Below are 16363 nucleotides of genomic sequence, written 5' to 3'. Positions count from 1 at the left end.
CTCGTTGTCGGAGATTGATGGGACCTTGATGCGCATCTCCAAGAAACGCCGGACGTACTCGCGCAGTGGCTCATCTTTCCGATCTCGGATCCATTGCAGATCGTACTTGTTGCCCGGTTGTTCACAAGTAGCGATGAAATTGTCGATGAAGGCTTGCTTAAGCTCCTGCCAAGAATCAAAGTAGTTTGCCGGCAAGCTGACCAGCCATTGGTGACCTGCATGGCCAACAGCGACTAGGACGTAGTTAGACATGACGTGCTCGTCAGCCATGGCTGATCTACACGCGGTTTCATAGAGCATGACCCATAATTCAGGGTTTTCTTTGCTGTCGTACTTCTGAAGTTTCTCGAGCTTGAAATTCTTGGGCCATATGACTTGGTGAAGGTGTGGAGTAAACTGCTTCAAACCCGGAGGACCGTGGGCAGTGTCATACTCCATACGGCGATAGCTTTCGTGGGATGCTCGATCGTCGGCTCTCTGGTTGATGCGAGCGCGCAGATCGTGTCCACCGAGGTAATGGCAGAGATCGTTATTGCCATCGTGGTGATCTCGATTGCCATCTAGATTAGCCCTGTGACCGTGGTTATCGCGGCGATTGTTGCGGTTGTCTCGGTGATTATCGTCCCGGACATCGCGACGGTTGTCCTCCCGACGGCGGTTGTCATCCTGACCATCGTCATGGCCACCGTTTTTGCCTTGATGGTTCTCTGATGGGTTGTTGTTGCGCGAGCCACGTGGGTTGAGTGGCTGTGAGCGACTTGGGAGCTGGCGGCTATGGCTTGACTCGACTGAGACGGATGGAGCCCGGACTTGATTTACAATCTCTACGGTCTGGGCCATGGCAGCCGTCAGATGGGCTTGTATTTCATCATGAACCGCTTGGGTTTCTGGGGTGTTGGGTAGCCGTTGCATTGTTGCCATGGCGACAGCTACGTTGGCACTTGGAGTCCTGAAGACCTGTTTGTCCCCCACCCTGTTGAAAGCATCGTTGAGGTCACATGGCTGGACCCTTATGCGTCACACCTCCTGGTCTGCTTCGGCTTTGATTTGTCGGCGATTGAACCGGTCAATATTGGGTGCTTCGCGCGTGGTCCTTTCTTGTTCTGTTTTGCCAACCGCCGACGGTTCGTCATTGCTGACAACATGGATTAAATCCCCTCGTCTTGGCGGGAAAGACGGGAATTGTGAAAACCCTGGGGCGTGGTCTGGCAGATCCAGATCGTACTTGGTGCCGTCGTCTTCGTGATGCTGAAGCTCGGTGTGTACAGATGCTTTGGATGCGATGCCAGACGAGGAGCTGGAGTCGCCCTCTTGGACTATGTGGATGGATCCTTCTTGATAATCTTCAGTCCAGATCATGTTGACGAAGTCACGCGGCTTCGGCCGAGGTCGGTGCGTAAAACACAGATCCAAGCGGCGTTGTAGGTTATACATGTAGCTGGAGGCAGCGTTTCGCAGACCGTAGGGCTAGACCTGGTGGTTCTCCATCGAGGCTTCATACTCGGAGAGATGGAGACCCATCATGGAGGTTGGCCGGTGACGAGCGGAGCGCCCTTTAGGAGTAGATATGACCACGAGGTCTGTACCAAGTCATGCAGGGCGATTGGTCCGAGCTGGTCGGGTAGATCTGTTGTAGGGAGCGGTTACCTGCTTGTTAGGTTGACTTTGAATCATACTTACTAGAGCTAGGGTTTCAGCGAGTTTGGTGCCGACCCGATTGATGGAGTTGAGCAGGTCGGTGTTGTCGATCTGCTTCCCTTTGTAGCGGGGAAGCAGATGACGAGTTGTCGGCGTGGCTGAAGATGATGCAGGCATGGTCAGAGCCAGATGTACCATGGTCGGAGCTAGATCCATCGTGGTCGGAGCCGTACCCATCGTGGTCGGAGCCATAGCCGATGTAGGTGAAGCAGTGGTCGGCGCAGACTGAATCCATGCCTCCTCCGTGGTCATGGCGATGAAGTCGTCGGAGCCAGTGGTCCAGGTGATCCGGCCGACGGTGAACTTGATGCCGTTCGGTGTAGCCATGGAGGCGGAGATGATGACCATCTTGTTTGCTTGGAGAGCAGTACGCACACCCCCTACCTAGCGCACCACTGTCAATGAAATATGGTCGGCAGTCTACCTAGGGGTATGCCCAAGGTAGTAGATTGTCGGCAGACAGATGCGCAAGCCACAAACAAGACGGTGACGCAAGACAGACATGAGGTTTTATCCAGGTTCGGCCACCAAGAAGGCGTAATACCTACGTCCTACGTCTGATTTGTATTGCTGTATGTCAATGAGAGATGTTTTTTAGAGGGATCCCCTGCCTGCCTTATATAGTCCGAGGGGTAGGGTTATAGATCTGGAAACCAATCCTAGTCAGTTACAATTGCCATATGCGGCTGGATAAGGATTCCTATTCTAACCGACCAGGATCCTGCTTGATCGCCAAATCTGCCTTGACTCCTTGTGCGGGACTCCGATCAGGTTGGCTAGGCCGCACGTCGTCTTTTGGGTGGACCGGACCCATTGATCCGGGCCAGCCCAAGCTTAGCCGTAAGGGTATAGGGGTTAATACCCCCACAGCAGGTGAATGCCAGGGCACGTCAGGGACACATGCATTATACCGCTGTTAAAGAAGTGCCCGCCGGAGAAGTTGTCACGGCTGGTATGTTTCTCATCAACAAGCATCCCGCTGTTGTTTTATTTGATTCAGGAGCTTCTCATTCATTTATGAGTCAAGCATTGCATCTAGACATGATCAAGAAATAATTGAAGTAAGTAAAGGGGGTTATAACATAAGTTCAGCAGGGGGTACTATTACTACCAAAAAGATAGTAAAAAATGTACTCATCTCTATACAAGGGAGGGAGTACACAACAGATTTGATAATATTGCCTGGGTTATCGATAAGTGTAATCTTAGGCATGAATTGGATGAAGGATCATGGTGTTCTTATTGACACTAGAACCCGCACTATTATGTTGAGAGAACCCACGGGAGGGAATGCTTTTCTAGTACCACTCTCCCACGATTTTGAACCCCAACATTTAGCTTGTGCTATCCAAACCACCACAATATGTGATATCCCCGTGGTTTGTGAGTTTCCGGATGTATTTCCAGAAGAATTACCTAGTCTACCACCGGATAGGGACGTGGAATTTAAGATTGAATTAGTGCCAGGTACGGCACCCATATCAAGAAGGCCCTATAGAATGCCACCTAATGAGTTAGCGGAACTTAAGGTTCAATTGCAAGATCTATTGGACAAGGGTCTTATCCAACCTAGCTCATCTCCGTGGGGATGTCCAGCCTTGTTTGTGAAAAAGAAGGACAAGTCACTTAGAATGTGTGTAGATTATAGACCACTCAATGCTGTGACCATCAAGAACAAATATACGTTGCCCCGCATCGACATCTTGTTCAATCAGCTAACGAAGGCAAAGGTATTCTCCAAAATTGACTTGAGATTAGGCTACCATCAGATAAAGATCAGACCAGAGGATATACCTAAAACTGCTTTCTCTACTAGGTACAGCTTATACGAGTATTTGGTTATGTCTTTCGGACTAACAAATGCTCCAGCCTACTTCATGTACCTGATGAACTCGGTATTCATGCTCGAACTTGACAAGTTCATGGTCGTGTTTATCGATGATATATTGATTTATTCAGAAAATGAGTTAGATCATGAAGAGCATCTAAGGGTTGTTCTATCCAGACTGAGGGAGCATAAGCTATATGCGAAATTTAGCAAATGTGAATTTTGGTTGAGCAAAGTACCTTTCTTAGGTCACATTTTATCAAGAGATGGAATCTCAGTAGACCCATCAAAAGTACAAGAGGTAATGGATTGGAAAGCCCCAACTTTGGTTCATGAAGTTCGGAGTTTTCTAGGGTTAGCAGGATACTATCGTCGGTTTATTCCAGATTTCTCAAAGATAGCTAAGCCTATGACCAGACTACTTCAGAAAGATGAGAAGTACAAATGGACACCAGAATGTGAAACAGCTTTTCACACCCTCAGAACTTTGTTGACTACAGCACCTATGCTAGCACAACCAGACATTGAAAAGCCTTTTGATGTATTTTGTGATGCATCGGGAATAGGTTTGGGATGTGTGCTTATGCAAGAAGGAAGGGTTATTGCATATGCTTCTCGGCAATTGAGAAAACATGAAGTCAACTACCCTACACATGATTTGGAACTTGTAGCTGTTGTTCATGCATTAAAGATATGGAGACATTACTTGTTGGGCAATGTATGTCATATCTATACTGACCACAAGAGTCTCAAGTTATCTTTACCCAGCCAGAGCTGAACATGAGACAACAAAGGTGATTAGAATTGATTAAGGACTATAATTTAGAAGTGCATTATCATCCGGGTAAAGCTAATGTAGTAGCAGATGCACTCAGTCGAAAGTCTCATTACAACACTATGGAAGCATTGTTGGAAGATGGATTCAACTTGTTACATCCTGCTGTACTACACAATATCACGATCAGTTGTTCACTTGAGAGCAAAATTATAGAACTACAGCAGACCGATGTAGGGATAAGTCACATCAAGAGAAAAATGCGAGAGCAAGAAACCAAACATTTTAGATTGGATGAAAGAGGTGTATTATGGTTTGAGGACCGACTTGTGGTACCAAAAGACTGTGAGCTGAGGAATCAAATTTTAGATGAAGCTCACTCGTCCAAATTGTCTATCCATCCGGGTAGTAGTAAGATGTATCAAGATTTAAAAACCCGTTTTTGGTGGACTAAGATGAAGAAAGAGATCGCAGCCTATGTTGCTAGGTGTGATAACTGCAGTAGAGTAAAAGCTGTCCATATGAAAACTGCTGGATTACTTCAGCCATTGCCTATTCCAGGATGGAAATAGGAGGAAATCGGCATGGACTTTATCATAGGCCTTCCAATGATGCCACAAGGTCACGATTCAATATGGGTTATTGTTGATCGTCTCACCAAGTCAGCACACTTTATACCCGTGAACACACGGTATATAGTTGGAAAATACGCTGAGATATATGTTTCCCAGATCATGAGACTGCATGGAGTACCCAAGACTACAATCTCAGATCGAGGACCATAGTTCATAGCTCGTTTTTGGGAGCATTTACACCAGGCTTTGGGAACCAAGCTAATCAGAAGTTCGGCATACCATCTGCAAACTTCAGGACAGACAGAGTGAGTGAACCAAATCCTAGAAGATTTACTTAGAGCTTGTGTTATATCTTCAAAGGGTTCATGGGAGAAATGGTTACCTTTAGCTGAGTTCTCCTATAACAACAGTTATCAAGCGAGTATCAAAATGGCTCCATTTGAAGCCTTGTATGGCAGAAAATGTAGAACTCCATTGAATTGGATTGAGCCCGGTGAAAGGAGATACTTTGGTATTGACTTTGTCAATGAAGCCAAAGAGCAAGTACGTATCATTCAACAACATATGAAGGCAGCTCAATCGAGGCAGAAGAGCTATGCTGATAGAAGAAGAAGACCACTGACTTTTGAAGTGGGTGACTATGTATACTTGAAAGTATCACCCATGAAAGGTGTGAAGAGATTTGGGATGAAAAAGAAGCTTTCACCAAGATATGTAGGGCCATACAAAATTTTGGAACGAAAAGGAAATGTTGCGTATAAGTTACAACTTCCACCAGAGATGAGTGCAATATTTGATGTGTTCCATGTTTCTCAGTTGAAGAAATGTCTTCGAGTACCTGAAGAAGCTATTGCACCCACCAACGTGCAGCTTCAATCGGATTTAACCTATGAAGAAAAGCCAATTCGAGTATTAGAGGAGATGGAGAGAGTGACAAGGAGTAAGATTATTAAGTTCTATAAGGTGGTATGGAACAATCACAGTGAACAAGATGCTATGTGGGAGAGAGAAGATTATTTACGAGAAGTTTATCCCGCCTTTTTCCATGAATGGTAGGTCTTGCAAATCTCGGGACGAGATTTTTATAAGGGGGAGGGGCTGTAACACCTCGGGTGTTAGCCTTGCATAACTTGACTTGCATAGCATGAGCATGATCATAAAGCATTCATATATAAGCTTTGACACTTGAAACATTGGATTGAAACATCTGCAACGTTTGCTTATTATTGCATGTTTCTTAAACATATGCAACTTTTCTCGTTATTTCATGTCTCCATGTGTCTATGCATATGATCATGAGTGGACACATGTACTTGGTGGATGTGAGTCACACAAACATGTAGCAACACCTAGGGTAGCAAATAGGACCTTGTTCATGGTTGCATTTCATGAACCAACACTTAAGCTTTCTTGTGATTACACTAACTAGCCCTATGAGTGACTACTACATGAAATGATTGAATGACCTTGCAAATTGCTTAAACATGTTTAGAGTATCTTTATGACCAACTTTGATATTCATGATTAGGGGTAAAAGGTCATTAAGCCATGCTTTGATGTGTATCATCATGTAAATGTGACATGTTTGACCAAGTTTGAACTAGGTGTTAGAGACCTTGCATGGAGGAGATCACTAAAGCAAAGTTGTAGTATTTGACATAAGGAACAACTTTTATTTTTGGGTCATTGACTGATTTAGCTTCTAACATGCTTGAATTGGTCCCACAAAAATTAGAAGAATCAACAATTCAACACTTAAGAAATTTTGCTAAGTCCTGGTTCACTGACAGTCTCACAGCCTGACTTTGGAACAAAATAACTCGAGATTGGTTGAGAGTTTGGGCGTGAGTTCTAAACAAGAAATGAAGATGGTACATCGGTCTACAAGTTCCATTTAGATGGTTTACGCAATAGAGCTACGGGTTAGCAGTTAAATCATTGTCAAAACACGTTGTTAGGCATCACATTTCGGGTCTGAACCGACTGAATCAAATTCTTCAGTGGCCGACCGTTTCAGGCGCTGATCGCCGCATGGCGCGGAGTGTGGCCACGCATCGCCGGCGCCCTGCCCACCACGGCCAGGCTGGCCAGGGCGCGCCTTTAACTCGCCCACGTTCGCCCGCAACGCCCAGCGCCCATTTTTCGTTTTCCAGGCCTCCTTCTTCGCCCGCAGCAGAGCCGCCTCAGCACCGTAGCAGCCGCCGTAGCCATCGCCGGTGCCAGCTCGACCTCGCCGTTTCTCCATCACCGCAACAGCTCCACCGCCACCCCAGCAACCCACTGCCTCCTCCCATGCCCGCTGATAGCACTTGGTAAGCCACCGCAGCGCGCAGCACCTCGCCGGAGCTCCGCCGCTAGTCCCGTCACCGTGGCCATGTCGCCTCCGTTCACCATTGGCCGTGATAGCTTATGGTATAGGATCGCCGTGGTCTAGAGATACTCGTCCATGCCTTAGTTGGAGCTGACGTAGCTTCCATCGGCACCTCACCGTTGTTCAGCGCCACCGCTCCGCCATGGCCGCCGCCGTCGTCACTAGCGTCGATGTTAGGGCCGGGCAAGTAGTGTTAACGATGCGCCTCTTCACCGCCGGCGGACTCGCCGTCGACGAGCTCCAGCCGCGCAGCGTCGAGCGGCGCTGTCGTGCTCTGTTTTGTCTCGCTGACCGGTGGGGTCAACTGACCAGTGGGTCCCGCTTGTCAGCGACTCCATGTATTAAAGCTAGTTCATTTTGAATGCAGATTTCATATGTTTTGTAATTTTTGTATCTTCAGTTTGGTAGCTTCAAAAATTGTGAAATAAATTTGTTAGTGTTCCTTAGGAAGTGTAGTATTTAGGAAAAAAAAATGTTCTTGACATTTACAGTAGAAATTTTTGGAGATTTAAATAGAGATTTGAAATGTGCTTTTGAATGCATTCAAATTTGTTTATTTTACATCTAGAGTTCTGTGCTCCAAAAATTATGAAATTTTTGTGGTAAGCTAGTCTTAGCATATATGAGCTCTGGTAAAAATTTGAAGATGAGTGCATGTGTAGATTTCTAGTTATAGATTTTTCTTTTATAATTAGGAGATCCTTGTGTAAATTTTTATAAATTATTTAGGAATCCAATACTCATGAAATTTGTTGTAGGGTATACTAGTAGTATACGGATGCTAAGAAAAATAGGAAATCTGTTGCTTGACACTTTTCAATAGGGTTTTCTAATTATGCTATTTCAAGCATTGCTGCCTTGTCATTTTTGTATAGGATGTTCTACTTGGCAAAATGACATGAAATTTTTATAGTAGTCCTTTGATAGCATTATTAAGGCACTGTAAATTTTTGAGAATTTATGAAGTACATCTGTTATATGTTTATTATTTAACCTAAATATCTCAGTAAAATAATAAAGGCATTTAAATAAATAGTTTGGGCTTCACCATTATATTATCTTAAATGTAATTGGTATGCTTAAACTGTTGGTAGATTTTATGTTGTCAAATTTTGACTGATTACATGAAGTAGAAGTATTGTTACTTTGTATTGCATATTGAATAGTTTTCGGACAGATTCGGGAGTTTAATGAGTTGCATGTTGAAAACGATGTGTACTGTAAAAATGGTTAATAACAAAGTTGTAGAGAATTTGATAAGCTTTCCAGAAAGTCTAGGATCACTGGATTTGGATTAGTAGAACTCCAGTTATGAGTGAAACAAGTAGCTGCTATTTTGTGGTATAATCGATGCATTATGGAAGTAGATAATTAAATAATCGAGAAGAGATATGCACCTACTCAATAAACATGATGCACTTGTTAACATATATGCATTCATAATACTTATGCCATATTCATGCATCTAGGATCGGAGGAAGAGATAACGTTGCTGGAATTCGAAGAAGCAGAGGAAGGGGACCAGCAGGAGAATCCACAAGCCGCAGCTCCCGAAGGCGTGGAGCAGAACCCTGAAGATCTTCCGGAGTGTCCTGACCACCGCCCTACTTCCTTTCTGCGAGGCAAGCCTCGGAGCATTCTAAGTCTCCCAGTAATTTACAAATGTTTACTTAAGTACTTATGATTGATGCATTAGGTTATAAGAGTTGAATGGAACCACTTGATGCATATAAATTCCTTGTCCAGATATTACACCTTTAACCGGTATAGGTCCTGGATCAAACATATGCTTAGCCATGCTTAGACCGGTAGAAGTCGGGTGATGTCCTATCACCTGCGAGATATAGGTGGATACCAGAGAACGGTTGGCTATATTTGCTATCGTGGAACAGAACCATGGGGTAAAAGAAAATCGAGACTGGGCGGGATGACGATAGAGAAGCAACAAGACATGGAGGTCTGGGGTGTGGATCTATCCCCGTCTGTGTCGATTAAGGACCATACTGTTGTTGGCGCTTCTGACAAGATTGAACGCATGCCTCTCACTTAGCTGGCCGGATAACTCGTTCCGACCGCAAAGCCGAGTAATTCAACTCAGGTCGGGACCCGTTCTGTTGTGCGCTCCTTCCGGGGAACGATCAGACTGAGCCTAAGGGCAGGCTAGGCCTGAACATCCTAGCATCTGGTGTTCTAGATTGTGTGGCGCGGTACGGACCCGCGAAATGTGTACCTAAGTTGTACCAAAGGTGACCTAAGGCTATCGTGGCTGGTAGGCCTGGGTTTGTGTTAGGAATAAATTCCCAGCTGGTTGAAATCGATTCGAATCGCCGTCTCTCCCGGATAGTGAGAAACTTGGCTAGTCCCAACATCGTAGTAACTGTGTTATGAAACATGATGGTTCAGATGAATATGGAATTACAATACCTGCTATGGTTACTATTGTATGCTTCTAAATGATATACCACATGTTTGGCACAGGATAGTTGCTAATCTAGAAATGGATAGTTATAATTAACTTGATAAAGGAATCGTAATTATAACAATGAGTCATTTGCCTTTATGCAAAATGTTATCGAGTTACGTCCACTTATACAGCCTTGCATAATCCTTGGAGTCATTTTATTTCTGGTTCATGACGGATAAGTCTAGCTAAGTACCTTCTCGTACTCAGAGTTTTATTTCCCATTATTACGGATGGCACTGTGTATCACAGTTATTGCAAGAGTTGCTTCTATCCCGCTGTGGATGAGGAGTAAGCCTTGGGCAGGCTTCTTTATTAATTCCAATCTTTGCTTTTGTGGACCATGATCCTACCTGGCACTGTATTAAACTATGTTGGAAATTTTATTTTCGAACTGATTTGCTTCCGCTTTATCTATCAAACTTGGTTTGTAATAACTTTTATTCGTACTCTGATGATGAAATGTATCTGTGAACTTTATGTAATATGTTGCATGTATGTTGAATCCTGTACGATCTTGGTTGTTGTAAATCGTTTATCGAGACCCGTCGTGGTACTCGACGGACTACCAGGTTTATAGGGGTTCAAGTATGACAGTGCGACCGCTTGTGGGCTGCCATTGTACTTGTACTCTTATAAATTGGTCAGTTCTGCGACACCGGAGCTCTGAATTCCGATGGCAACAGAAAAGCCATTTGGATATTAGCCGATGGCTACTTCCTATCGGCTATTTGATTGGTACACCACACTTGAGTTTTACCGGGTGCTTGAGCCTGTTCCATTTCTTTATTCCTTAGGCGTTGCACCCTTCTCTTCTGGCTTCTGGTTAAACCTCTTGGGCACCACTGGCCTTCCTGCCACATATATCCTTTTTCTATGCCTTTCTCTTCATGATCAGCCCAGTCCTGATCAACGACTCTTGTTCCAAGCTAATCATGAACACTTTTATTTTTTAAGCGTAGATCCATGTTATTATGATGATATGCATCTTGAGCATGGATAGACTGGCGGTTGGTTTGAGACTGCCTATACTCCCGATATTGATTGCTGCATTCTGGACAGTCATGTCTGGTAGGCAACTTCAAACCTTCATTCCAGCAATGTCTAAAGAAAGGACAATTCCAATGTAATTCGGCTTGTTTCCTTTCATGCCTCTCTTCTTTCAGTTGATGCTGGTACGCTTGATCTTTCAACCAACGTTGATAATCCTTTTCCTTCTGCCACTACCATTTATTCAACAAAATTCGAGATGTGACCTACGGCTTTGTCATCTCTGCTTTTGATGTCTTCCCCTACTCGTATCGGCTCTTTTGCTTGGCACGACGTCTTCTAATCTCTCTATACTCATCAGCCGATATTTGCATCTTGGGATCGACTGTTCTAGCTTCTTTTTATTTGGTTGATGTTAGGACCTTAGTTTTTCCTTTGAATGGCCCAGCATCAACCATGTTTTGATCTCCTGGGAAAGGATTATTATCAACTTTCATTTTCTGAGGCGTATCAAATTTGAGCCTCCCCTGCTGAATAGCTCTTTGTATATGCTGCTTGAAGATTCTGCATTCATTAGTGGAATGAGAAGTAGCATTATAGAACTTGCAGAACTTCTTATTCTTCCACTGATCAGGGGGCAACATGACATGACCATCAAGCAACTTGATCTGCCCTTTCTCAAGTAAGAAATCGAAGAGCTTGTCTAATTTGGTGACATCAAAGTCATAGCTCTCTTTGACTCCTCTTCCCTAAGGATTTGGCACCATCACTGTCTTCTTGCCCCAATTCCATTCAGCCACAACAACCTCTTCTTCTTTATCTTCACAGTCATCATCGACTGAGTATGGATCATAAGCTTTGGCTACTGTGGTACTCTTCTGGAACTAGGTATCTCTGCACATACTCTGGAATTGGCTATTAAGTGCTGCTACTCGTTGAGCCAATTGACCCAAGTTGTCAAATTCTTGTCCCAGCAGCTTTTCTTTCCACATTGGTAGCATTCCTTGAACAGCTAAAGCAGCTAATTGATCATCAGCCAAGTTTAATGAGAAGTACAAGTTCCTAGTTTCTCGGAACCTCTGAAGAAATTTAGTGCCCGATTCATTAGTCTTTTGTCTTATAGTTGTCAGATCGGTAATCTTCTTTTCTCCAGTCCCAGTGTAAAAATATGTGTGAAACTTTTTCTCCAGGTCAGCCCAATTGGCAATGGAATTTATTGGCAATGATGAAAACCAAGTGAAGGCTGGCCCTGATAAGGACAGAGAGAAGAAACAAACTCAATGGGCATCCTCCACTGACACTTTGCCCAATTGTATAAGATACCGACTGATATGTTCTATCGTGCTTGTATTGTCTTGGCCAGTGAACTTAGCGAATTCTGGGAGCCTATAATTTGTGGGAAGAGCGACCAAATCATACCATTCTGGATATGGGCGTTTGTACGAAAAGGTCAGCCCTTTTGGCTTTAGACTGAACTGATTCTTCATCATCTCGATCACCCTCAGCAATAATTCATCAACTTGTGGATTTGGATTTCTCTGCACCTGCTGACCCATCTATGGATTGAAATCTCACGTGCCTTGATATCCTGGATTTGGCATCATGTGGAGGGTATTATAATCCGTGCCATAGTGATACCCTTGTGGAATCTCAATCTGCTGGGTCCTTTGCTGGCTCGCTGCTTGAAGTCTCTGATTATAGATATAAGGATTTATATCCCTACGGATCCTTTGAATTGATGGTGCTATTTTTTGAGCCGACGACGGTATGTGACCTGATGTGCCAAAATTTATCACCTGGTTCTGACTTTGCCCCGCTGGCTGTTGCACATGCTGTATTGATGGTCCAGGATTGTACTATGTTTGATTTGTAGTAGTTCCTTGAGTTTGTTCAGATGAACCTTGAACTGTCTGGACATCACCACTACTAGCCGGTGTTGCTTCTTGATGGCTGGTACCAACTTGATTGGTCCCTTGGATCGACGGATCTAGAATGTTGTAATAAGCCGGTCCACCTTGACCAACTAGAAATCCATGAATCGCCTCTTTCATGGCATTGTGGAATACGTCCACGAAAGCTTCGTTATGGCTTGATATGGCATCACAAACAGATTTGTCTACAACTTCCTTAAAGAAATGCCTGTCTTCAGCTTCAGTTGTGTCTGTGTGCCCATGTAACAGAACTCTTGGTAGTGAAAATTTCTAAATAATTGTGTTGTCACGTGTTTTGGTGTAGGACAACAAACACTTATTCTAAAATTCTTCTATAGCTTTGCTGATGATACCCTCATCCCCATCAGGTAGATCTTCATAATGCAGCATAAGGATGTTGTCGTTGTTGTGAACCGCCATGACGATCGTGGGGTCCCACTGGGCGTGCTAGAAACGTGTGTCGACACAGAATTTTTGTCCCATGCCGAGGACACACGCAGCAAGCCAGAAGGGTCTGCTCGATGGAGCGGTAGATCTGCCTAGCTTCAGCACAGGAGTGGTCGATCCTGTGCACTCCACTCGAGACATGCCAGTCAATTTGACCCTATAATTGACAAAGAGAGAAAGTTCATCAGTAATTAAGGGCGGAACTTGCTGGTGTTGCCAGACAGTCCCGAATGTGCAGCTATGAGAGCCGATATGAAAGGAGATCGACTAAAAAGTTGATTCCAGCATATTCATGAGAATCGATCGGTTAAAGCTCATTGTGTTGCATAAGAAGAATCGGTTATCATTCAGGATAAATGTCATTATTTACACAAATATTAATCAATGGCAATAAGATGTCAACAATGACTGGTTTGTGCTGAGCCAATAATTACAAGTAACCGAACCCCTTTTTATATAAAGAAACAATTCAACACCATTAACCGTTTAATAAAGATAAATCTAATGAACATGTTAGATCTCATCTATCGCTATGACTAGTGGGGCATGAGGCAGAATCATGCAGGCCGTAGAAATAACGATAGACTCAACGACCCTAACTCATTATTAATATCAGTGGGGCATGAGGTAGAATCATGCAGGCCGTAATACAATAATAAGATCATGGGGCTAACATATCTTTCAACCTATCTTTACTTCAACGGTCTCATGATGCGAACTGTTCGTGAAAGCACTCGATATCGGCTAAAACAGTCGATTCAGGCATAGCGCACAGTTAAAGTCATGCCTTATCAGGAATAGATCTATCAAATAATGATCCCCACTCCATGGTGCTAATAGTGGGGTGTGAGGTAGAATCACACAGGCCATGATAACGGGCCATGGAACGGTTCTCGCTAGCCAATAAATCTACTCAAGATGCAACACGCCTTAACCGCACGCTATGCACAATCAGGATTGACATAAAACAGCCGATAAAACATAACTCCTCGTTTAAGGTGTAGATTAGATCAATTTAGATTAGCAAACGACTGGCTAAACAAGATATAAGGTCGATCTAGATCAATCCCAATCGGGCAGAGTGATATTGCTATAATTAAATAAATAATAAAAGCAATAAGCAATATCGGTAACTTAATGAATCTACCAAAGGCTGCCATCCTAAGGTAGAGCCGATAACTTGACCTTGATCTAGTTCATGCAGTGGGGGTCGACCAGATCGATGCAGCCATACTTGAACTAGGCAAGAGTCAATAACTAACTTATAGCAGAGTCGTAGTGGAGGTCGACCAGATCGATGCAGCCGTACGAATAGAGGTATAAGCCATGACGGTACTTACAACAAGCAGTGGAGGTCGATCAGATCGATGCAGTTGTACTTGCTGAAGAACTCGCCGAGATCTACTCTACTCCTACTCCTAAGGGTGGCCGGAGCCGAAAAAGTAAATAACTGGTATATTGGATTGATTGTTGTTTTTACAATAGCCGGGGTCTGATATTTATACCTGGAGTCTAAACATGAATCCTACTCGAGCACGATTCATTACAATCCTTGGCATAAACGAAAACATTCCTAATTTTAAGATAACTTGGACTCTAATCTTTCCCTTTTTGCAGAGTTCGATATGTAGTTTCTTGGCGCCAACCGTACTTCGTCATCATTATCCGCTGACGTCATCCCAAGGGATCCGATTCCAGAGTCATATCTGAATCAGCTGACATCGATCCTCCTTGATTGGCACAATCTTGGAAGCCTGCGAGTTCCCGCATTCTTTCTCCCAAATTTTGGTGTAAACACATGCCCCCAATTTTGGGATAAAATGGTTTTATTCCAAAATTCTAGCTTATTGGTTTATCGCGCCGTAACCGCTCTATCCCGAGATATACGCATAACTCCTGACTTCTCGACCTGAGTCTCATCTAACATCTCAATAGTATGTCTTTCGACGCACTCGGCCTTTTTGCTTTCTCCTCTTTTCTTGAGCCAACTCCAACAGCCAATGCTGTCATCACCAAGGCCTCAAACCCTAGCAAATCCGCCGCTCCATCGAACCATCATTCAAGCTATCTTTGTCAGATCTGAACCTGCTCCGGCCGTGATGGCGACCAACGACCACATTTCTGAGGTATGTTTCCATGTTTCCACTCTCCAAGTGTCGGCCGTCACCCCGTGTTTCTTTTCTTCTTGAATTTATTTTATCCGATTTCTAGGAAATAAGAAACGAGATCTTGATTCCATCAGTTGTTGTTCCCAATGTTTATTTTCTCGGGCCCATGGGTGATCCTGATCCATCCGATTTTATCCGCCAAGAAACCAACCAGATCCCCTTTAAACAGTCTGTAGTGGATTCATCTTCCTGGAGCAAAACTCCCTTTAGAAACTAGCCTAAAGCACCTAAGGGATGGAGAGATTGGTTTCGTAGGGTATCCGCGAAAAAGGGAAGAGACTGGGAGCTTTATGATCTGAACCAATGCCTGACACTTTCGTTGTCCGAAATGGAGAGGAATGATTCACTCGCAACCGCTCATGTTCCTTTGCACTTCTCCACCCTCGCAAACTCTGTAGCATCCTTTTTCCCCTTCTTGTAGATTCAATGGCCGGCGAGGATAGCCGAGGCAAGCGTGCAGCGGAGAAGATTCCAGAGGAGAATATGCCGGTGAACTAGCGCATTCGACGCATGAGGTGAGATCGACATCTTCTATTTGTGACGATGAACTATTCTGACTTGTCTATAGGTTCATTTTGAATGATAGTCTTCGTCCTCTTCCCAGGGCCGGCGAGCCCTCTGATGCTGCATCTTCTACACCGGCCTCATCGTCGGATTCCTCTGACTCGTACAACGGCGACGACGCCTGGCGTTTCCTCTGAGAGTGGAGGGCAGCCCAAGACCGTTATTCCGAGGCAACTCAGGAAAACGACCAGCTTGAGATCTGATGATGAGGACATGACACCATCGGATACGACCATTGTTTATAAGGTGAGCTCGTTCCTACATTTGCATAGTGATTTTTGGTACAATTCACTTGGTTCCACATGTACATGTTGTTATTTGAATGTAGGTACAAATATGTCTCAACGTGCAAGTTCATCAAAGTTGAATTTTCGGTTCATCGGTAGCTCGATAGTGCATCATTGGGAAGGCCATAACTCAGCCATCTGGAGTGCGATCGAGGTCAATGAGCACTTGATGGAAAGCTTGTTTGATAATATTTCAAATAGATCTGGTCTCATCTCAATATCACATCAGCAAGGCCTCCAAACCATCAAGATATTATGTCGCTATTTC

Source organism: Miscanthus floridulus, chromosome 10, assembly GCF_019320115.1.
Source record: "Miscanthus floridulus cultivar M001 chromosome 10, ASM1932011v1, whole genome shotgun sequence".
Classification (NCBI taxonomy): Eukaryota; Viridiplantae; Streptophyta; class Magnoliopsida; order Poales; family Poaceae; genus Miscanthus; species Miscanthus floridulus.
This window is presented reverse-complemented; position numbering follows the sequence as displayed.